Raw genomic sequence first — 24,133 nt, 5'->3', positions numbered from 1 at the left:
AGCAACAGGAAGCTTGAAGAGCAGAAAAGGAGATTTGAAGGAATTGAAACGTAAATTTTAGGGCTCAAACAATTAATCAGACTAAACACGATTAATTGTGATTATGATTAATCCAATTTATTGTGATTAATCTATTATTGAAATAATTGTCAACTAATTTAGCAATCAATTAATTAACTGCAGAAAAGGCTGTTTGTTGAAAGAACAACACACTTTAAGCAAAAGCTGATCAAAAATATTCACATTTATGATAAATAAGACACTTTGTCTGTAAATCTCTTCTATCCAGAACGCCTCAAATTCTGTAAAAAATAAAATCTTTAAGCACCTTTTGCTATCCATCTACTAATTACTTAAGATATTAATAATAGCTGATGTTAGTATTTTTTTTTAGCTGCAGATGCGTCCTTTGCTACAAATGATCAGTCGTACATTTTAGTCAATAAAACGTTTTTCTTATTTATAAAAGAATTTTAATTGTTTTTTTAATCTTTCAATGTGTTTCTAATATATACATTAAAAACTGAAATGAAAAATAAGCAGAATGTGCCATTTTTAAAATCTGATTAATCAAATAATTGATGTATTAGTAGATAACTAAAATAATTGTTAGTTGTAACTCTAATAAATCTAGTTTATTGTTTGAGGCTACATGAACTACAGTATGTAACTTTTGTTAAAATGTAAGATGGAAACATTTTGCTCCAGTCAGTAAATTCAGGAACATCATTCATGTTCCTGAATGGTGCATAAATGATGCACCATTCATCATTTTGCCAATACATATGTTGCCAATATATATTGGCAACATATTGTTTTTGTTGCCAATATGTTGCAGCAACACAGACACTAATGTCAGTGCCCACAGTCCACATTTCTAAAGAAGTAAAAACAATAAATAGATTTGTTGAGCTAATATCTCTATGTATTCAATGATTTATCAGCAATAATGGTTTTCTAATTGAAAATGTTGCTTATTTTGTTGTTTAAAATGGAATGAACTGGAATTAGTTTATTACAGATCCTGAGAAAACACCAGTTTTTGTCAAACAATAACTGAATAACATTTTCAGAAGATGGTATCTTCTGTTGAGTATTCATTACCCATTTGATGTAAACAAGATCACAATACTTCGACATTTATGAATTCTGCACCTAAAAATGAACCAAAGTATGAAAAAATTAAAACTACTTCTGCAACTAAACAGTATTTAACAATTAATAAAAACTAACAAACACACTAACTGAACTAGACAAATAAAAACAAAATTAAACTAAAATATAATGACAAACCCAAAAGCTAATATAATCCTGACCGGCACCACGTCCAGAGAAATTACCAGAATCTCCTGTTCTCCGACCGTGGCAGCCTGGCCTCCTCTGGAAATCGGCCAGTGCTCAGAAGGTTGAAGCCATTTTCCAGGTTCTGCTGTTCTGTATCAGCTCAAATGTTGGGTTTGACAGTAACTCCTGCTCTCTGGTGTGACAGCCTGGAGGCACGGCGGAGACGGGCAGGGCTGCGGTGCTCCAGCGTCTGGCTCAGAGACCTCTAGTCTGGGTCTCACTTCCACTCCAGAACCCTCTCCCCTCCCCACCCTTCTTCTTCTTCTTTGGGTTTCACCCTCACCTAAATGCACACATACATACTGAACCCTCTTCCCCTGCAGCTACGGGCCCGAAATAACACACATGGACCTCAGAGCTTGTTAGGGTTCAGCCTGTGTGGAGAGCCAGAGTCAGTCTGGACCAACTTCTCCATGTTGCTTCATATCGTTTTAATTAAAGCTTCTGCTTTATTTTACATTTATACTCTTGTATAGGTCAGCAATTTATCAGCAAATTGGTCTTAGGCAATAAATCAATAAGATATACAAAGATAAACACATGATTAATATCGATAGATAACAAATCCAATGTAATTTTAAAATTTTTTAGCTAAAGTAGGTTTGTGGAATCAACTCACTCATTCTTTGGTTACCTAGCAACTCACTCATTCTTTGGTTACCTAGCAACGACCTGCCCAGTAACTGCAGTAGCAGTTTGTTTGTTACACAGCTATGCCTGATAACTGCTTAAAAAGTATCAACAAAGTGGAGTGAAAACTGGATAAAACAAAAAAGGTACGAAAAAAAAATCAATAATTAATGATACTGACTGATATGAAATGCTTATGTCGTAATACGTTTATGATATAAACACTGGGCTAGCCAAAAAAACTTGTTTACAGCTGCAAATGTTGAGACATTTAGAAATAAAAACAACTTATGAATTTAGATAAATATCTACTTTTGGAAATGTGTTGTCATTTAAAAAAAACAAAAAACATTTTATTTCTATTCTTAGGATTGAAAGTAGAGATAAACGTAATATTTTGCAAAGAGAGGATGGATATTTTTTTCTGTGGAATTCAAAATAAAGTACATTTAGGAAAAGCAACTAGATTCCAACCTAATGACAAGAAAAACATATCTAAGAGCATACTAATAGTACTTCTAGTGTACTTTTTTGTGGAAGTTAAATGAAGGAAACCTTAGAAATGGTTAAAATCCTGTTTTTGTTATTATATCTATATTTAAAACATGGACTGATTCTTGTTATTTTGTTAGCCAAAGTTATTAAGAGCCATTCTGGAAGGTCCATAGAGTGACTTGTGGCTCCAGAGCCACAGGTTGGAAACCTCCTAGTCAATTGAGCGTGATTTCTGAAAGGTCTTAGAGAAAATATGACCCCAATTATCTGAAGAAAACAAACCTCGCACCAAAGTGTAACTGAATCCAATTGTTGGCTGTATGTCCTTCCAGTTTCTTGGACTGAATGACGCACTTGAAGCCCAAAATAGGGATTTGTTTAGCCAAAATGTCAAAGTAACACTAGTGTAACTAAATTCAAATACTATTTGTTTTCCCTCTTCTGGGGACTTTAACAATTTTTTTAACTAATATATCATCCTTTTATTTTCAGAATACCTAACATTTTGTAACATTACATCAATAAATATGTATTTTAGGCTCTTTTACTGTGATATCCTTAAAATAAAGTGTACTTGCCTGCAGAAGCCACTTGATGAGTAAACAGAGTCCAACTGTGTAATTTAATGTCAATAAATCCAAATGGTCTGTGAAGTCCTTAGAGGTTTATTAGTGAACAAACAGCTTCATGAGGAGTGATTAGCACAGCAGACAGATCAGGGAGGCAGCAATGGGAAGTTCGGCTCCCAAACGGCTCTTGATTTATTATCATCTGCTGCCTCATATTTAGTTTATGTTGGCAAATATTATTTTTTATATTAATAAATCCTTTTACATTTAGTGTTTTTATTAGAAGCCTTATGCTTGTCTGTCTGTTCTGTTACAGAAGCAGGCATCCTCACTTTTAATATTTTAATCAGGCTATTACAAAAACAAATTAACAAAACACAGCAAGCAAATCTACTGAACATAATATAATAATTTATCATTGCATGTTACACTATATCTTTGTGATTCCCCTCCTCACAGTGGTGAGGGGACAGACATGTTCTCCAAATGGCTGTCATGTTGGTCCCCTTCTCTTCTTTCACGTAATGGTATGATCCCAAATCCTCACTGGTGATTGGCCACTCAGCCGCCATGCTGCCAATCAAAACAAAGTTCTATCGTGAGCAGTATGGAGCCACTGAGCGCGAGCGCAGAGCAGCTAACCATTAGCTGCTAACAGAAAGAAAGTGGAGATCTGCTCTTCTGATTCACTGTAAACACGACCCACCGTTATGCATTGGGCTATTAAACATCGCCCGACGCTAGTTTGAACAGCTAACAGAGCTCCGTTCAAGCAATAGATAGTTCTCCACTGACGTCACAACTACATCCGGGTGCTCTGGCGCCATCTCGATACTATCGAAGCAGGTTTCCACTTCATTGATCGCACACAAGAGAACCGCGATGGTTGGATATATTTGGATTCAAAAGCATTAAAACTCTAAAAGCAAAGGCTCTAAAACAGTTTAGAGGCTTTTACGTCCCGTTGCTACTTAAAAGCATCGAGTGTCATCGAGCGTGGCTGGCTAATATTCAGAGGAAACATTTGGCATGGATTTGTGCCGAGAGCGGTAAGGACATTTCCAAGTGTTTCTAAAAATAACCAAAACTTTTCAGTCAATAGTGTATAGAACTGATTGCTGTGAAAAATTGACGTTTTAGGCGAATCCTGCGAATTTATATGACAGATACATTTGCACAAAGTAGAAAATGTAAACATAAAATGTGGATATGCAAATATGTATTTCTTCTTGCTTCCATACTGGCGTTTGTACAGAAAAAAATATATAAATTACATTCAGAGTAGGCATGTTACAATACGCTAGGGTGACCAAACGTCCGTATTTCCAGGGACATGTCCGTATTTCACGTCCTGTCCTGCATTACTCCTGTTCTTTAATCCATAAACAATAACCTTGGAACCTCTTTCACTTTTCAATTACACACCATAAATATGGTTAAGTACTGTATTACTTTTGACATTAAAAAGACTTGTATTGTGTTTTTAATACAAAGAGGAAAGTTTGTGATTTTTTTTTCTACCTCAAACCATGAAAACTCAGATAATCTGGAGCTTTACTGCGTCTCTACCCGACTGTAATCACAAGTTGCTGCCCGATATTTACATTTAATATGAAGCGCTTTTGTTTTGTTTTTCTTTACGATGCATACATGCTGGCCTGTACCATATCTTAAATATACTGTAACTGCTGCCATAAAATATCAGTTAGCATGCAGCGCAGTGTTGATCTGCTTTTAAATGCACTATAAAACATTAAATACTCAAACACTTGCACATACTTAATGATAAATCAGTCTTTTAAACACTAGACTGTTTTATAGGAGTTACGATGTATGCGTGTGTGTGTGTGTTTTGACACAGTAGCTGCCTTGTCCTTGCACTGTAATGTTTACAACTCCGCTATAATCACAGAGAATTATGTTAATTACACACCATTAAGCTCATAAAGTAACACAACACACACAGGCTCTCTCTGCTTGTGCAGCAGTGAAAAAAATGTCTGGAGAGCCTAAAAACTGTTTAACGCAGCCAAATGAGAAGCCTGTATATGTATTTGTTTGGGAACATTTGGACTTGGGCTGGGTGGCAAGCTCTGTAGGTCCAACACCTGGAGATGCAGGTCACCTTTGTTCAGGTTTCGTCCACAAGAGGGCGCTGGACACCATTCCAGGATTGACAGAAAAAAAAGCTCCAGTGACTAACAGCCGTAGAAAAACCATGTATTTAAAAACTGGCAAAATAAACATGAAATCTAAATTGGAGAGTTTCAAGTCAATCCAACTATAATCCAACACAACTTTTACCATCCATTCAATATTTAAACTTTGTCCAGTTCAATTACAATATAATTCATTCTAATTAATCTCACCCAATCAAATTTACTCATCTGAGTTCCAAAACAAAACAGTTTTTCTAATAATATACACCTTAACAAAATTAAGGTCTTTTCAGTAACAAAGATCACAACAATCCCTTTCCAATTATTAACAGAACAATTCTGTCAAATTTATTCCAATGATTTACAGACTAACCTTTCCTTTTTGATACAGGAAAGGTTTGTTATTCACTTTACAACTACATCACCAAATCACATTGAGGCGCCATGCTGGAGATGGGAAGTGAGTGTGATCGTTTTCCAAATTTGTTTTCGCCTGTAACAGTAATAACTTCTAGTTGTTAAACTCAATCTAATTTGTATGTAGAAATAACGCATCTAGTTGGGCGTCATACTTGGAGGTATTTACAAAAGTTGGGAATGGCTAGCTTGGAAACCGATCCAAGCTAGCTGGATGAAATTAATTTAATTTGATCAAATTATCAGAATTTTCACCACATGATCTATACCACTGTCATAAATGGTGTGCTGGGGTGGCGAAGGGGACAGCGCGATCCACGTTTGGAGGCCTTCAGTCCTCGATGCGGCCGTCACAGGTTCGATTCCCGGACCCATCGACGTTTGCCGGATGTCTTCCCTCATTTCCTTCCCCCTTTCCCGTCAGCCTACTTTCATATAAGGAACACTACAGCCCACAAAAGACCCGCTGGAGGGGAGAAAAAAATAAAAATTAATGGTGTTTCCTTTTAGTCAGAGCAGACTTAAATGCATGCAAAACTGTAGATGCTAATTATTTGTTTTTGTAGATGGTAGGCTACACGGTGGAGCATTTTCTCCACGGTTACTAATGTTTAGTTGCTTACATAATGGAAATTTGGATTTCCTCATACTAAATAAATCATAAAATGATGAGTTTGGTTTGCACCCTGTGACCATTCATTCACGTTTAGCCATGCCCCTGTGTCTGTTGGCTCTGCCCCCTTTATTATTCAGAATGTGAGGGATTATGCTTTCACATGGGGTTTAGTTTCACTTCCGGTGTTTTCATGCCTGACAGTTCGGTAGTCTCAAAAATTTACAACATTTGCTACATTTTCATCTGATGTGGTTCGCTTTCACACTGCACTGTGTCAAATGAACCAAACTAAATGAAGAACCTGTTCACACCCTCAGCTGTGGTGGCGCTGCACCAAGAACCAACAACACAAAAACCTTTGAAGAAGACATTATTTTAGTTGTTGTAGAATTTCTCTTTAGTCTTTGTTAAAAAACCATGAGACAGTTCTCCTGCTAGCGTTAGACCCTCACGTTTGTTTTGGTTGTATTTACCCAGAATGCCCTGTGTTATAGTCCGTTTCCTACTTTTGAAGCGGTCTCTGGTCTGTTGGCGTTCACAGATGCATTCGAACCAAACCAGAGTTCACTTGGAACTGAGACCTCCGTTTGTAGACGGACCAGAGTTCAATTGTCCCCAAACAAACTAGACTTTCTAGAAACAAACTAGAGTTGGATTAAAACGGACTAAACCGGGCTGATATGAATGAACCCTTACAGTACTTTCTAGTCTTTGGACTTGATGAAACAAGTATAGACCATTTGGCATCAGAGGGTTAAGAAGACCTTAAAAACGATTGTTGTTCCATCTTAAATTACATTTTTTGTTACTTGAACTTGGGGGAAAGTGTGACAAAGTCTCACATCCCTTTTATTTATTAAGGATTCTCCAACAGGACAAGGTTTTCTATCTGAAACACAAACAACAAATGTAGACGACTGCAAAATATTTGTTAAAAGGTTCAAATATTTGTAGAACTTCCAAAATGAATATAAGCCTTGAGGCATGTATAGTTTGACCTTAGATCTTTGCCCTCCTCTATCTGCTGTTAAAATCTGCAATGGCAAGATACCCCACATGAGTGTTTTAACCCAAAAGAAATAAATTCACAGGTTAAACGGCTTCCATCTGTCAGTTTTCAGCAGTGGTAAATAGAGACGGTCAGACCTGGGGGACAGGAGCCTGAGCTGTAGAGGAGCCAGCGTTACAGGATTACAACCTGATAAGGTCTACAGAGAGCCAGAATGTAATGACGGGGCATTACACTCTGCAGATAGCATTGACAAGTGTGAACAGAGACGAAGAGGAGGAGGAGTGGCTGAAATATAAGAGGACAAGGAAGGGTCATTCACTGGTGAACTGGGGAGAAAGTGCAGATGGTCAACAAGCTTTTGTCAAATGGGTTCAAGTGACTCAAATCTGACAGGAATATTCTGCAAACATCACTATATATTTCTTTGTTTGGCTTTTCCAAATACAGTTAAGCCTGAAGTAGATATAAACTTTTAAAACTCAAAATTTTACCAATATGTTTCTTCTCACTGGAAGCGATAATAATACCTGAATGAACTCCGATCGCAACAATTTAAAAAACCCAAAATACCAGTGGAAACCAGTGGCAAAAAGCGGGTCAGCAGTTTTCTATCTTTGCTCACATAGATATCTACATTACCATAAAGAAGTTTTCATACACTGAAACATGGAGAACAATTAGAGCTTGGCAATAAATCAATAATATATAGCGACAGACAGGTGATCAATATCAATGGGTAATATGTCTGATTGGATATTCAATGTATTTTCACTGAAATCTGAACCAGAATCACACAGCACAGAACCTCTCAAGGTTAGCTAGGCTAAGTTGGTGGAATAAACTGTCCGAATCCAAGGTCTGCATCCTTGGAAGGAGCCGGTCTACGTAGACCGGCAGTGAATAAACGTCGACCAGCGGAGAAAAGCTGTGATTTCGGACAGGTCTGGCCCCGCCTCCACCTCAGTGTAACTCATGTTGCCTAGCAACCGTAACAGCGTGAAGCAGAGAGCGGCGAAGAAAAAAACCCAAACGTAGCTGAAGTTTGTTTTTCAGTCATGCATTACTCCTGATTTCTGTATTATTGTTCACCTTTATAGTAAAGGCTGTTCCATAGTAAAAAATAAATCTGTTAGTTTGGTTCTAAAATGTTCAAACATGTTTTGCACATTTCTACCAGGAATAAATATAAGAAAATTAGTCATTTTCAAATATAATACTCTCCAAATCTCAGAAAAGCCATTACAGTTAAATAAAACTAGTACGTTTGAAGGCTTAACTTTAATCAATCAAACCGATTGATTCAGGAATAAATTAGATACTTCGGTAAACCAAACATTTTGGAACTAGATATTACCTGTCTGGATAATATCGGTGTTTAACTTCCACTCATTGGGGAAAGCCAGCGGGAGTTTTTATATCAATGTATCAGGAGTCAGGCGTTCTCCTCCGGTGTACCGAACCTGAAGCGCCCGGCCAGCCGGCAGCTGGCGAGGGGAGCTGGCATAGCGGAGCAGACATGTCCCAAAATGTTTTGGTGAACCGAGCAGATATTTGAGACTAACACTCTTACATTCTCACCTAAAAATATTGTGCAAAATCACAACGTTTTTAGTTGTGTCATTTAAAGTGCAATATAACAACATAACTTGTCTTTCTTCACCGCTATTGTCGCTCTGCCTGAACGCCCGGTTGGGACCCGCAATGAATTATGGGATATGGTGGGCCGTGAAGGATACACCGGACCCATCCTTCAAATCTGGGGAAAAGAAGAACGAAGTCTTCGAATTCAGACAGGCTATGATGTAATCAACCTGCAAATCCGTCCTTCGCAGGATGCAGACCCTGAATTTGGACACAGCTATATTAATTGAGTCAGTTGGCTACCTGGCAACTCATTCATTCTTTGGTTACCTAGCAACAACTTGTTGAGTAACTGACACAGTAGATGTTTAAGGTTCTGCCACTTAACTGCTTAAATATAAAAACAATTTGAAAAACACTGAGCGCAACTTCATTTTTGTTTTGAAATGTAAACAAAAATGGAGATTTTAGCGGTTGTAGGATTTCTTTGCTTTCCTTGGCAAAAAAACCACAAGCTACTGCTCCTGCTAGCGCTAGCTTGTTTTGGTTATATTTACCCAGAATAGCTTGCACTTTAGTTCACTTCCTGTTTTTGGATCAATCTCCAGTCCGCTCGGCATTCACATTTACATTTGAACTGCGCCAGAGTTCACTTTAATCAAATTGAGACTAAGGTTTTTAGGCGTACCAGAGTTTGATTAAACAAGGTTGGTGCAAATGCAGCCTCGTTTTTACTGACACTCATCCTCTACTTTCTCTTGGAGAAAACACAAACAACTCACTTGTCCCTTTATCTGAGAAAGTTCAACCTCCCTGGAGACGACCATGGTGAATGAACCAAGAGAAAAAGGATGAGACAAATGAAGCTGTGTCATTCCTTCACTTCTCTCTTCTTCAACTATGCATATATTTTTGTAAATTAATGTTTATGCTCACATCAGTGTTTGCAGGTATGTACTTATAATCTTTCTGTCCATTGATTTATACTCAACACATACGTTCAAACAAACCAGATTCGTGTTTTAGAGGGACGGAGAGGCCCGGGCCGCAGCCTGGCCTGTCCCTGGAGAGGTGCTCTGACCGGGGCAAGGCAGCACAGGAACAGAGCTCTGTGTGTTGGGGGGGTGCAGGTTAACTTGGAGTTTCCCACTCCTCAGAAAGAAAGGGAGAGGAAGGTGAGGAAGAGGACAGCGTTGTAAAGGAGATCCTTATTTACAGCTACAACAACACCTTTGTTTGATTTATTATCAAATCGACAAGTAGAAACCTCAGTTTTACCTCTGGAATATTCCAGATATTCTAACAATTTGCCTGGCTTTTTGAGTTCATGTTTACATTCTGGTCAGTTATTATTATTTATTCACTTTCATCTGGTAATCTATTTACTGTTGCGTAGCAGTTTGATCACCAGTTAGACTAGGTTGCCTAGATTACTTTCAAGCTTGGATGTTGTGCATTTTACACAACTATTATGACTAATGCCTTATCTATGCAAATGTAGATCAACTCACATCAGGATGCTAAATGCTTGAAAGTTCAATCAAGTTGACGACGTGACTTTTGGATTAGTTTGACTGATAATTATCTGACTAGAGGGCGAAATTCAAAGCCTTCCTATGAAATTACATTCAGTTCTCATCTCCCTTCACTGCTCCCTCCATTTATCTCACCTAGCTGGATTTTTCTGGTAGAATTTCAACTGGGCCAATCAGAGCCGTTGATTATCTTCTGTGTTTTACAATTGTAGTCTGCCTGTAGTTGTAGCTTGGCAATGGCAGCGTAGGAAGTGAACATTTTCTAATTTATCCAATTAAAAAAGAAAGAAGAGGATATTTTATTGCTGGCAAAGATGTCGTTCCGTTGTGCACATGTCTCTTCGCAGTGGGGGATGGTTGTTTATAGCGATATTCTTCATAGGATAGCCGGAGCATTACATTTATCACGGCCAAATAGCACATAGGTTCATAACATTTTACCAAACAGCTTCTAAGCTCTGGAAAAGGAACCTTGTAAGTTTGGACAACTTACATGTAGGTTCAGGGAACGCAACTTGTTGGATTGGGGAAATGGAATATAAGATCTGCTAAAGTAACTTGTTAGTATGGATAAATAACACAATGAAAGTAACTTTTGCATTTTGGAAAGGAACACAAGAGCTGGGAGAGTAACCTGTAAGTTTGGTCAAGGAAACAGTAAAATTACCTGTAAGGTCAGTAAATAACATGTCAGATCTGGGAAAGAAAGGATGAATTTCCTCCAGTTAACATGCAGATTCATGCATGTTAACCTGTAGATTTAGGCAAATGACATATAAGATCTGGTAAAGGAATCTCTTAAGTTTGGTCAAATAATCTGCAGCTTCAGGAAATTTGTAACTTAAAGATTGTAAGATCTGTGAAAGGAACTAGCAAACACCATGTATGTTCAGATAAAGTTGTCCATAAGTTTCTATTAATGTATCCTGTAAGTCTGGTTAAATAACATATTAGTTTTAGGAAAGTGACCTGAATTTTTGGGTCTGAAAGTCAGAGTACATAAGTTATTTATATAATTTAAGGTCTAGTAAAGTCCACAAAAGTATTGCATGAACTGCATAAAAAACCTCCAAGATTCATTGTTCGTAGCCATTGGTCATGAAACTTTCCTACAGGCGTATAATTTTAAGGTTTTTGTTTAATAGCTTAAGGTGCGTTTTTCTATTCTTATGCTTTACCAAAGGTCCTTGTTACATCAGGCAGTTCAACCTTTCACTGAACTCTAAGAAGCCTGTTTCCCATACACTAACCACCACCTGAGGGGACGACCCTGTGTGTGTGGGTGGGTGTGTGCGTGTGTGTGTGTGTGTGTGGACGCCATGCAAAAAGACCAAAAGAGCCTTTCTGACCCCGTCTTGTGAAACCGCGAGTGAATGGATGGGCGGAAGACAGAGCAGAAGAAGAAGAGGGGATGATTGGCGTCAGTGGTCTGAGAAACTCGTCTTTCTCTGACAAACACGCACACACATACGCACCCACGCATGCCCTCACGCACACCAACACACACTCGGTCTCCGGCCTCAATTGAGCAACAGATAAACCTGCTCTTTCCCTTATCTGGTAAAAAGCGGAGTTAAAAGAAGAAGGGATTCTCTTACATCGAGGAGACAGTTTTTATCTCCTAACCGCCGCTCTCTAAGCCCCTCTCCTCCTTATGTCTCCGCCTATCTCCCTCTATCTGCCTTTCTTTCTGTCGACATTGTTCTTGGGCTCTCTGGTTACTGTTAAAAGGGCAAAAGAAAGGACGGGTAGAAAAGGAGGGAAGGGAACCATGAAGGGGGACAAAGAGACCACTTAAAATGCCCAAAAGGAGTCTCTGTATGGAAGCGTGTTAAACTCCCCTCTTGTCCACCTGTCTCTCTTTCTTCCCCTCATAATGCTTGTCTCTCTCACTACACTACCTTGGGTCTACCTTTGCACCTATCTCTTATCTCGGGTTCTTTCAACAATGCTAGCTTATTGATTTAAAATCTGATTGAGGCAAAATCACAGTTGTAAAGGCGAGAAATTGAAGAGGAGAAGCTGATGCCTGTTATTGTTTACGTTTGGAAATTTTGCCCAACATGCTGAAAGGCAGAAAGAAGATAGAGAAGATCTTTTTCTTGCCATTTGTAGCTGAAGAACAACTCAGTCAGCAAAATGAAACCTGCAGATGTAAGTATTATTAATTTAGGGCAATGCGCCATAGAAAAAGGAAAAATAGCATAGAAAAACTGTTGAAGAATAACTCTAATCTTATATTTTCTCACCTGTGTGTCTGTTATGGTGCGTTCACACCGAACGCGTTAGATGCGGCAAAAACACGTCTGATGCTTCAAGTTGGACATGTGTGCAATTTGGATGCGTTTTGCACTACATCCTAGCATTTTGTATCCCTGGTTTACATTCCAAGTCTATGTGGAGGCGCATCTGACGTGTCAAAATCGCTCTAGCCATTGTTTTCCGTTGCTGGTCTATGTGTCAGACGTTTTGGACGCTCTTGATGCATCAAACACGCCAAACGATTCAAATCGCACTGCGCTAGATGCGTGAAACGCGCTCCCATTGTCATGGCAACTGATTGACAACAGCTCCACTAGCATATCAGGAGTCAATCCCAAAAAACATGCAAACATTTCCCACACAAAGAGCAGAACATTCAGGTTTGATGTTTTATTTATTTTGTAATTATTCATAAATAATCATTTGAACACAGCAACGGTTGATTATTTAATTTGAAAGCCTGCTCTACTGATGATCCGTCAGAGATGGTGTGTGGGTTTCCTTTTCTTTTTAACTGAATGAAACACGACAAATTCTGCAGCACAACTACATGTTAAAGTTGTCAGAGTCGAGCTATGTTAGCTGGCCTACTTTCCTAAATTTCTTCAAATTTATACTTTCTCCTGAACTTTTTATCTAGTTGTCCAATTAGCAGCAAAGCACTGCGTAATTTTTTTCTCTTATACGTCACTCATACATTTGAGATGTAGCATGTTAAAATCAGTGGTAGTCATTGTTGTTGATGAGCAGTTTTTCTGACGGATTTTGTGTATGACGTTACGTTGCAACGTTTTTATAGCCAGAATATAACTTTGAACTGAACAAGGTAGCATTGCTGTGTGATTTCACGGTTATGCAGATTTGGTGTCTATTTACGTCTTATTACTAATATTTATCTGTTTAGTGTTGAAACTGGCCCTCCATCTTGATATATAATACATCTGTGACTGTCCATATCTGTCATATTTTACCTGTTGTTTCTAATTTAGAACCAGGTATGTTGTATGTATTTGTAAATCTATTAATGCTACCTTTTGTGTACGCTAAATGTTTCCCTGCCGTGTACAGTAACGGCGGCTCCCCACAGCCCACTAATGATCCCCTCAAGGCTCTGTGGTGCCAGTTAACACGAACACATGTCTGAGGTCACACAACCACAAACACACACAGCCTCTAAACGCCTTAAGGCCACCGGAACAACAATCCTGCTAATACACATTCCAACATACAGCAACGTTGAAAGCGGGTCAAAGGTTGAACTCCTAGGCACCTTGTACAGACTTTTACAGCCATACACCTTTCTGCTTTGTTAATCTCACTTTTCCGCTCCGTCCTATCTAGTTCTACGCTGCTGTGTGGACACACACGCATACCTGTTTAATAGGAGTGTGTGTGTGTTGTCAGCAGTGTGTCCAGGCCGGTGTTTTACAGTTCTGTTCCCATGGCTTTAGAGTTGCAGAGCAAACCTGCAGGCCAAATGTAGTGGCTGCTGTGCAGAAGCCATGGAAAATCATTACACCTCCGAGCTCGAGGACATGGAAACCTGGTGGTAACTGGAGGAGCCTGGGACGATGTTCTACGATAAGACCAGAGTCGCTAACGAAAACTAACAGAACAAAAATCGAGAAAACACCTTTTTTAGCTGAAATAAATAAAAACGGTAATTTAAAGGGAGAAACTACAACTAACTGGACCTATATTGTGCGTTCATAAAACTAAAACATATTGAAATTACATAAATAAAATCTTTCACTTTCATGTTGATCAATCTATTAACCTTTGGAACTCATCTGAAATTGATTTATTGTTATTTTTTCCCCCATACAAGTAGTTTATGTCAGCTGTCAACAAATTACAGCACTCCACTTGCACTTGTCCACAAAACGGCGACAACAAATATCTGTTGTTTAACAATAATTGAAGATGGTATCTGTTGATGATTTTTGACCTTTTAGATTTCTACACCTAAAAGTGTGACAAAAAACTAAAACTACTAATATAACTAAATATAACTGATGAACTAAACAATATTTAAATAATGCAAACTAGCAAACACACTCTAAAAACTAAAACTAACTGAATTAGTAAAAGAGTCACAGTTTTTTTTAGCCCTAAATATCTGAAATACTGACTGTAAGGTGGCTTGGCCGGTAACTCCACTGGTCGTTGCTAGGGAACCAAAGATCGAGTGAGTTGCTAGGGAACCAAAGATCGAGTGAGTTGCTAGGTAACCAAAGATTGAGTGAGTTGCTAGGTAACCAAAGATCGAGTGAGTTGCTAGGTAACCAAAGATTGAGTGAGTTGCTAGGTGACCAAAGATTGAGTGAGTTGCTAGGTGACCAAAGAGTGAGTGAGTTGCTAGGCAACCAAAGATTGAGTGAGTTGCTAGGTGACCAAAGATTGAGTGAGTTGCTAGGTGACCAAAGAGTGAGTGAGTTAGTTGATTCCACCAACAATTCATAGGTTGCTGTTAAAGATGGCTAAAGTCTTGCCACATTTAAAAAATAAATAAAACTGAAAAGATTAATTTCTTTACATTAGTTCTTATCCCTTCAGTAATATACTATTTAGACAATATTTTTAATAAAGCAAATTACTTTTGTTGAAAAAGAATTTGTAAATCCTATTTAAACAGAGTCTTGCATAGCTGCTGTATTGTTTTCCAAAACGTTTTTGGGGTTTATTTTTTATCCTTGTTTGCCTTCACTTTTTTTCAATGAAAACAGAAACACTGTTAATAAAAGAAAACATACTTTGTCTTGTATCTAAACAAGTAATAAAGATTTCATTTCTAAAAATCTCAAAGTAGACGCAAATTCTTGAGTTGTGGAACAAACCAAATCATCCAGTGGGCTGCAAATGGCCCTCAGGCCACACTTTGGGCATCCCTGACTAAACCTTTCAGTGAACTAAAACTGAATGAAACTTGGTGCTGGAGGTTCTAAGACCGGCAACATCCCCAATGTGATCAATAAAATGATTCATAACTGCTCTTTAAACGCACTTTAATGACTCATTCTTCTGATTTTCCTGGAATTATACACATATACATTTTTTTGCTTTATTAGTCTGTTTACCCCAAAAAGCGGCTGCATGAGTCCACAAATACGCAGACTGTTGTTGACATCACTTAAACACTTTAATCTGATTATTAGCAACAGTGCTGGCAGTAGTTCGTCCCTATAAAAATGTTCATGTTTGCAGATGTGCATGCAAGTTAACCTTTTATTATTTCCTGCAGCTAAAGCTGAAGATGTTTTTATCAGGGAATCAAGACAGAGTTACGCAATCCTCCAAGGTTAAATGACTATAAAATACATGATTATTACAACTTCAACACTTCATTTTATAAGACTGGGAAGCACCAAGTTAAGTTTTGATTTAAAAAAATACAACTTTTGGAGATAGTTTCTTTATATAAAACATTTGCTCAAATATTCCTCAGATTTAAGCAAATATTTAAACGCAGTTCTTTTTCAACTTCATGAAACATGTTGATATTTTGCAAACATTTGTCTGAATTTTCACATATGTCATCTTGAATATTTGATAAAACTCGGCAGCATCTGGAAAAATGTTTTGGCAGCTAAATTCTAACATTAGCATCAACATTAGCATAAGCCTTTTTAATGCTTCCTGATAGAAATGTCAGCATGTTAACCCTCAAGTTTTAGTGTATTGTTTCCTAATGTTAGCTATAATTTTGTTTGAAAAAATGCCCATATTTAAGGCATTTACCAGCTGACAATACACCTGCATTTATTGTACGTAATATTTTCAAACCAGAATAAAACTTTCTTACAGTTGTAGAGAGTTTAGATGTTTGCAGTCGTTCATCTTTCATGCGTTTCTAAAACCCCACAGAGACTTTTAATTTGCTGCAAGTGTTTCAGGATGAAACTCTCATCGCTTAGAGTAGCGATGGAAAGGTCCAGACTAGATGTTTCAAGCAGATGTGGTGACTCTGGTTTCTACATATTTAATATCCCAAACAATCCCCTTCACAAAGCTCAAGATAAAAAGCTCCTGACGACAATGTAGTTGGCTGCTTTTCAGCCCAGAAACTTAAAAACGTATCACTCCTTTGCGGCAGTAAACCGCGTCTTTAATATAATTTTTTTTTATAGCCATATCATTATTTCCTTTCAGATACCACAAATATTACCTCTGTTATTTTTATAGATGTTGGCTGTTTCACCATCAAGGTGGAAACTCTTTTAATACCCATTGGTTGGAACTTGGATCAAACGCTGCAGGTCTATTACTGAGGCCTGCCACGTGCTTTTAAAATGATCAATGACTAAATTTATTGGGATCATTTCAATCCACTTTGCCAAACCTCTGATCTTCTTTTAGTGGAGGAAATAAAATATATCACAAGCTGCAGACTACTGTTGGACGTCGGGTTCTGAGAGGTAAAAGTTCATGGTCACCAGTCTGTCAGGAAAACTCTTTGCTTTAATACCAACTTCAAAGAATTTAGGCGTTTCCAGTAATGCTGAAGTAGATTTGAGTAATTAAAGATTTCCAGTGGAAAACAGCTTTGCTACTAAAGGCAGAAAATGTGTTCCAGTTCAATTTTCATTTTCACTTATTGTATCATTTATCATGATACAGTTATCATGGTAAGAATTCTGATTTATCATTGTCCCAATAATTGCCAATTATTTATGTTTAAAACCTCCAAAAACGTTTTTTTAGAGGATCTTTGTGTTTAGGGGGGATATAATTACTGTGACACAAAATCACTGCAATACAGTTACCTTACAAAAAGAAATAAATAATTCTTATTGCCACTTTTATTGTTATCACAATGTTATGGCAAAATATTGTGATAAAATGTTAAGTCCATGTTGCGGTTTTATGGTCAAAACTGCTGTCTGTACAACACATGCACAGAATGCAAACGGTGTTTTCTTCATTTGCCCTCGCATCTGTTTGGGAAAATACAATCTAACATTCTAAAAATCTAAAAAAAATTGTTTTTTACAGTTTACATTTGCCTTAATGATCAATACATTGATGCATGGAGACTAAAAAGACAGGGAATCAATACCGATCATTCTCTTTTCCATACTTGAAAATCTTAATTGAACATCAAACACTTTTCTGTTTTCATCCAGTCCTAATCTAAAATTGAGATAAACCTTTTGATAGTTAAATAATACCAAATTAGGACTATAATGATTAATTTGAGCCATTTTTAGGGTTACAACATTTTTATTGTACATTTTCCATAAAATAGCCACATTCCATCAATGTTCTTTTTTTGCGCATTTCTTTTGCAGACCTTCTTACATAAGAGAAGGTCGATAGAAACGTCAACATTTGAAATAACTTCCTCAATTTTGCAAAACAAATTTTATGGTCACTTGAGGCAGGTTTTTTTTGTTTGTTTGTTTTCTGTAAGAGTTAAATTGCTAACTCTAACACAGCGAATACCTCCCATTCACTTCGTGGGTCTGTGCCTTACCAGAGGCACGGAACTCTGAAATGTCTGGTTCTCCATCTTGGAGGGAGGAACTCTCTCCATTTTCCTGAGATGTTTGTGACGTGCTAGTTATGTTGCAGTCGTAACGTTAATGCCTGATGAAATGACTCTCTGCGTAGCCTGGTTTGTTGACTCCAAACCAGGTCATGAAAACACCTGATTCCCCTGAAATTTTGACAAATTTACTCAAGATTCACATGACAATTTAAAAGGAACATCATGATTACTGTCTCTTAGGAAGTTGGGACTGTTGATACTTCTCCCAATGTGTCGACCATGTTAGTTGATACTAGCTTGTTCACCAGGCTAGGTGACAAGCAGCTGCTAAGACATGAAAACCACTGCCCTAAAGTATACATAATTTACTGTACACATGCAGTTCACTTAATATTTGTAGCTGATATTGATTACGTCTCTTTGTGTGAGGGCCAAATGAAGAATTTTGGTGCAGAGGCGGAATGCTAACATTTGCTAGCTGCTAACATCAGTCGCCTTTCTGGGGTTCAGGTTTGACTTGCTCCCCACCATCTTTGAAAGCGAAGCACTACAAAACTTACAGGTCGTTGTGTGCTTTCTTCGAGATGTTGTTTTACAAGTATTTTTTTAAATTTATGAAGCTGAACTGACCACTGCTCATTTCCTTGGAGTGGGGATGGGTTGCTGCGGAAACAAAAATACATAATTAGCAATGAGTCGCATTATTGCCTGGTTTTGAATCTGTACGTTTTACATCCAACGAAAGCAAGAATGTTGCCATACAAACTGTACAATGTTCTGGCAATTTTAGTGATATTTCCACAGTTGTGGTCTTGACTAGTCTTCCAATAAAATGCAGAGTCGTCAATGTTCGAGGCCGAGACAAGACTGAATAAAAATGTGGTCGACTCCGAGACTAGACCATGAAAAAGTGGTGTCGAGAACTACAACACTAGTTTATGGACCATGCGTAAGCCAGAGTTGATGTTGGTGCAACTTGCTGAAAGCAATTGGACAATTTTTAAAGGGAATGCTAAAGGTGTATAAAACAGATATGGTTCCATACTTGAAGAAACTTTTAAGAAGACGCTGTTTGTGATGTATATAGAAAATGAGCTTTAAAGTTTCAATATTGGAGGTTTTTAAAGGAATATATGTGGCTGCTGCCCCAAACGATCCGGCCAAATAATGGTGGTGTGTCATCACCTTTAAGTCAACTTTGTTTTCAACGCAGAGTTGGTGGTCCACGCTTCATGTTGGGTTTTTTTTTTTCTTTATATGTGCTTTTCAAAATCCAGAACAAAAATAACGAGTGCAGTCTACATTTCATGCTAACAGAGAAATACGAGGCTGAGGAAACGGATTCTTGGCACCTCAAACTGCATCTAAAACATGATAAACACCATTTGTGCCGCACTGCCTCATTTTTACAGCATTACACTTGAATTAACCCTACGGTTCGGAGTCACGAGAGAAACCCAAGTCAACTTTCATTGGGCGCAACTGTCCTCCACCTCTGATGGACTGGTTTTAACAACAAAACGTTGCATGTGTGCGTCTGTATCATGGGGAGAGAAGGAAAAATGTCAGCGTAGCTCCAGAGAAACTGATACAGAGCTGCAGTGGAGGCCTGAACATGTGCTGAAAGGTTATTGTGAGTTCTCAGACTGACTGGCCACTGCAGTAATAACGCGCTGATACACGTCTGTCTTTCATTTCTTTCTCCTCAATGTTTCTGAACAAACAAACCAAATTGCCATGCTTCATTGTACTAATAATAATAACAGAAATAATAATAATAAAACAGAAACCTCTTTCCAAACTGTTTAAAGCCAATCTGAAAGGTTTAAGTTCATTTTAGAAATCTCAAAAATGCTAAATAATATTTGAGGAAGCGTCTGTTCCACTCAATACGTGCTAAGGGTTTTGGGTCTCTCCTTTAAAACTTTTCTTGGTCTCTCTATCATCTCTGTGAAATAGATTTTGAGAGGCCACTGGCTCAAGATTAAAAGGTAATCGCTGGCTGGGAAAAAAAGGCTCCTTAAGAAAATCCCACAGAGGAGTTGATGACAGAGTGGCCTGAGTTATGAAAAGAAAGATGAAATGCTTTGGACAGAGTCTGTGAGAAGAGAAGAAGAAAGTGGACAGGGATAATGGGGTAAATATGAGAATAGGTATGCAGAAATCTGAGGAATTAAATAGTTTTCCATGCGATAGAGCAGAGAATCCCATAAACCAATAATTATTGGTTTGATTGTGTCTAAAAAAAGAAACTTTCTTTACTGATTTCTGTCGTAAAGTCTACCGCTAAACAAACTTTTATTGCAGTAACTTAGGGTTCATTCACACCATTCCTGTTTAGTTCGCTTTAATCAAACTCCAGTCCATTTGTCTGGGAGGTTTGGTTTGTTTTGGGAGATGTGAACACATAATTGAACTCTGATGCGGACCAAAAACGCAAAAAAGTTTCAGTTCGGTTTTAGTGAACTCTGAAGGGGTTTGAATACATTTGTGAACAGCAAACAGACCAAAGACAACTCCAAAATCAGAAAGTGGACTACTAATCTTGATGTTACTCCATTTTTTTTTTCATTTCATGAAGAAGGAAGTTGCGTTCAGTGTCTTCTTTAGAGGTTTTTGTGTTGTTTCTTTCAGTGATTCATTGTGCAGCGCCCCCCACAGGCGAGGACGGGAACAGGTTTTCAAGTAGTTTGGCTCATTTGAATAGGGCTGGATAATAAATCCGCATTAACATATATTATGATAGACGCATGATCAATGTCCAATCAAGGTTCAATGTTCGACTCTGATCCAGAACCGCACAGCATTCTGGGAGATTTAGGCAGAGGAAAGACTTTAGCCGTTCAATCTGTCACTGCTAGCTAAGCTAGGTTGGTGGAATCAACTAGCTCACTCTCTCCTTGGTTACCTAGCAACTCACTCATTCTTTGGTTACCTAGCAACAATCTGCTGAACAACTGCCACAGCAGCAGTATAAAGTTTCACCTCATAAATGCTTAAAATAATTTTTTTTTAAAACAACGCCGTGGAGTGAAAACTGAGGATACAACAGAAATGGTCACACCATCAACTTGGCAGCATTTCAGAAATTTAAAACAAACAAAAAAAACTAATCAATACCTATCAATATTGACTGAAATAAAATGCTTATCTTGTGATACTTTTTTCAGCCATGTCGTCTGACACACTGCAGTGTAAAAAAAATAACTGAACCAGCTGAAAATGTAACAAATGTTGCAATTTTGGTCCTCAATTGAACTGATTTTTCCGCAGTTGCTTACAAAATGCTTCTAATTTTCGGTGGTTTAGTTGACCTTTAAACTGGCATTTCTTTCTGTGATTTTTCATCTGACAGCCATTGTGTGTTAACATTTGTTAGCAGTGTTCGTCCAGGCCAGCTGAGAGACTTAACCAGTTCTCTGAAAGCTGCACAAAAGCTGTTTTATTTGGCTCCTAAAGTCTCAGCGTGACTTTAGGAGTAGGAATCAGTAACAGAGCAGTTTAGACAGATTCGTGTTTCATTTTAACAGAAAAGGTATGTCCTTTTGAAAACTGCTGCCAGTTCCTCTAATACGGCAACAAAGAAATTTCTGATTAAGATGAAAGTTTTATCAACCCAGGACTGGAGCTCTTGGACAAACATTCGTGTATTTTTCGGGTTCAAACTCTGTTCTCCATGTGGGTTTTCATTCTATTCCCTTTTTTGATTTGGGGTTTCCAGGACTTAAAGGTTAGAGAGCTATCTGATTAGGCGTGACTGCTGATTACAGATTACAGCATATGGATTCACTGAAACTTTATGTCGCTCTGCTTTTATCAACGTTGGGGCCTAATCAGTTTTATTCAGAGCACATGGTCACTTTATTTCATGTTTCCACTTGAAGCTGTTCACATTTTGTTTATTAAGCTATAAAAGCATTGCATGCTGTTGATTAAATCTTTTAGATGCATCATAAAACGGGTAGCAGAGTCAGGCTTAAAGGGCACTTTAGGGTACAAACATTTTTATTGTCACTACAAGACATTCTTCAGTTCTGTGTTTTTTTGAAATACAAATTTAAGGCTAAATTAATTAAATTAACCTGTTTCTCCTGATAAGTTTTGAACTACGATCTGTTGATTACTGTTTAACTCAAACTGGCAATTCTTTTTGATTCTCATCTCCCTCCAGTTGGATTTCTCCCATTGAGCTTGATTTCTCCAGTTGAATTTCAACTGGAACAGTCACTCTTAGACGAATTTGAATTAATTATATTATTTTGATATTTAATTTCTCTTTGGGATCAATAAGGTGTTTTGAATTGAATTTGAATCAGCGAACAGGAGAAGTTGTGAACGATGACAAATTTTCTGCACTGTTTTAAAGTTGTACTTTGTAGTTTTAGCAATAGCGAATAAGGTGAACAAAGCCATTCACTCTGTGTTGGCTGCACTTCAAAATAGAACACCGTGAAAACTTAGAAAAATACAACAAAACATCTTTAAGCATGAACTTCAGTACAGAACATTCCATATTGAGTTCTTTTTTATTTTTTTACACTGTTGTATGCAAAGTTAAGTTATGTTGTTTGTGATTACATTTATTAACAACGATGTAATCAGACTACTAATTTTAAACAAAAATGAGAAAGAACCCTCATCTAGTTTAATGGGAAAAAAAGCCAAATATTAAAATATATAAATTTTTACCCATAATTTTGTTCCTTACTTTTTGGAGTAAGAAAATCAAAGTTGAAATCAGAGTTTGGAATTACTGTCGCCATGGCAACACAAATGAAAACATTACTGGAGGAGTCGTATTAACGTTGTGGTCAAACATCCAGTGTGAACGGTGACATTCTGATTATTAAAGCACTGGAACGAGACACACACACACGCACACACACACACACACACACACCCACACCCTCACGCGTACACACACACACACACACACACACACACATGGAAGCAGTCGATCTGACAAACCCCTCCAAAAAACCTTCTGTCTGTCTTCCAGTGGACAAATATGGAGTCCCAAACCGCGGAGCACGGCGAGATCATGTTCTGAGCTTGTTTACCTTCGCCTGGCGCACGCTTGGATGAAACGTCCGCAGTGACAGATGGCTTGTTTGGTGTCCCACATGCAGCCAAATAAACAGCGCAGCGGGGAGGAATAAACGCTCTCGTCCAGTTGTTGTGACTCTCTTGTTTGAACAAACACACACAAAAAAAGTCTGCTCTGGTTTTCTACTTTTCATTTAAATTCATTCTGGGGTTGAAAGTTGCCCTACCTGTCAGGATACCATGTAAACATTCACATCAAAGGACTTATTTCTTTTTAAGGCTGAGACAGATTTTATAAATGCTGGCCTGCTTCATGTGGGTGACGGTTCACAATTATATTGTTTACACTGAAAAAACACAAAATCTCAGTAAGTATTTTTGGAATAGGTTCAAGAGAAAATTTCTTAGTTCACTTGAAGTAAGACAAAAATAACTTACAAATAACTTTTCAGCAAGAAATAGGAGCTTGTTTTAAATAAATAATTCCTTAATACTTATGAGAAAGTACCAGTTCTATTGGCAGATTATTTCATAAATGAAGCGGGGAAAAATGTTAAAAGTGAAATATTCTGCCAATAAATTGCTACTTTTAAAACTTGTTTTATTCCTTGGCTTTTAACACATGTTGAGACTTTATTATCTGAACAGCACTTTGTTTCAACTAGAGCTGTTTTAAAGTTCTTTATAAATAAAGTGGTAGTAGTCAGTCCAACAAATGACAAATGGAAAACCATTTGCCATTGACGTCAGAAATGACAGTGAGATATACCCTCCACTGAAAGCACCTGAATACTGAGCTAAATTCAAATAGTATAAACATCCTTGTTTTCCAAGTCAAACAATTTCTAAGCGTTATCCAGAAGAAATAACCTTTTTTAATTTTTTTCTACTTGTTTTAAGTGTATATAGTTTTTGAACGTTTTCGTCATGTATTTATCTTGAATGCGCCAAATTGCTCAAAAAGACTTAAAACTAAAGC

The 24,133-nt window shown here is 37.7% G+C and overlaps 1 long non-coding RNA gene across 1 annotated transcript; it reads left to right on the top strand.

The window, feature by feature from the left end:
* Positions 1–2,015: 2,015 nt before the first annotated feature.
* On the top strand, positions 2,016–23,283 carry LOC122820273. The gene is made up of 2 exons (XR_006368758.1): positions 2,016–2,120; positions 23,108–23,283. It is a non-coding gene; the product is annotated as an uncharacterized LOC122820273 (long non-coding RNA).
* Positions 23,284–24,133: the final 850 nt, after the last annotated feature.

This window comes from Gambusia affinis, linkage group LG18, assembly GCF_019740435.1.
Source record: "Gambusia affinis linkage group LG18, SWU_Gaff_1.0, whole genome shotgun sequence".
In the NCBI taxonomy this organism is placed as follows: domain Eukaryota; kingdom Metazoa; phylum Chordata; class Actinopteri; order Cyprinodontiformes; family Poeciliidae; genus Gambusia; species Gambusia affinis.
The sequence above is the reverse complement of the archived record's forward strand: the minus strand, read 5'-3'. Positions and strand labels throughout refer to the sequence as shown.